This window comes from Delphinapterus leucas, chromosome 7 (genome assembly GCF_059928025.1).
Source record: "Delphinapterus leucas isolate spDelLeu-1000000601 "Yukka" chromosome 7, BTC_Dleu_Yukka2, whole genome shotgun sequence".
NCBI classification, from domain to species: Eukaryota; Metazoa; Chordata; class Mammalia; order Artiodactyla; family Monodontidae; genus Delphinapterus; species Delphinapterus leucas.
In genome coordinates this window covers 58,857,226-58,857,956 of record NC_143135.1, presented here as the reverse complement: position 1 = coordinate 58,857,956, position 731 = coordinate 58,857,226, and positions in this window count along the sequence as shown.

The window sequence follows — 731 nt, the reverse complement described above, 5'->3', positions numbered from 1 at the left end:
ATTGGAGTCAGAGCGGAAGAAATAATTTCTTTTCTTTTTTGAGTTTTATATGTCTGTTTTTAAAAATAGGAATATAATTATCTAATAATCAAATTTAAATTTTTACTGTGGTGAATGCGACCCTCTGTCTTCCCTCAATCCAGTCACATCTATTTCACCTTGGCATAAGTGACATCAAGATTATTTGAGGAAATTAGTCAAAAGGTCTGTGTTGGGCTTCCCTGGTGGCGCAGTGGTTGACAGTCCACCTGCCAATGCAGGGGACACGGATTCGTGCCCCGGTCCGGGAGGATCCCACATGCCGCAGAGCGGCTGGGCCTGTGAGCCATGGCCGCTGAGCCTGTGCGTCCGGAGCCTGTGCTCCGCAACGGGGGAGGCCACAACAGTGAGAGGCCCATATACCGCAAAAAAAAAAAAAAAAAAAGGTCTGTGTTTCCAACTTGATCCAATGGGTGGGGAAACAAGACAGCCCATAGAGAATGGTCAGACCATCCCTGCAGTGAGCAGTTTACACGGGAAAAAAAGTGCTGAGCCAGGGCTAAAGATGAAAATGAAAGTTTCCAGATAATTGAAGGGATTCAAAGTTCCTCAGCATTGGATTTTCTTAATATGGAGTCAACCAGAAGCTGCTCTAAGTGTAACTGAGCAGGACCCTATGGGGCCTTCCTAGGAGAGCACCCCCTCCCCCTCCGTGTCCTCCTCCTGCCTCTTGTCTGAAGAGAAACTTTAGC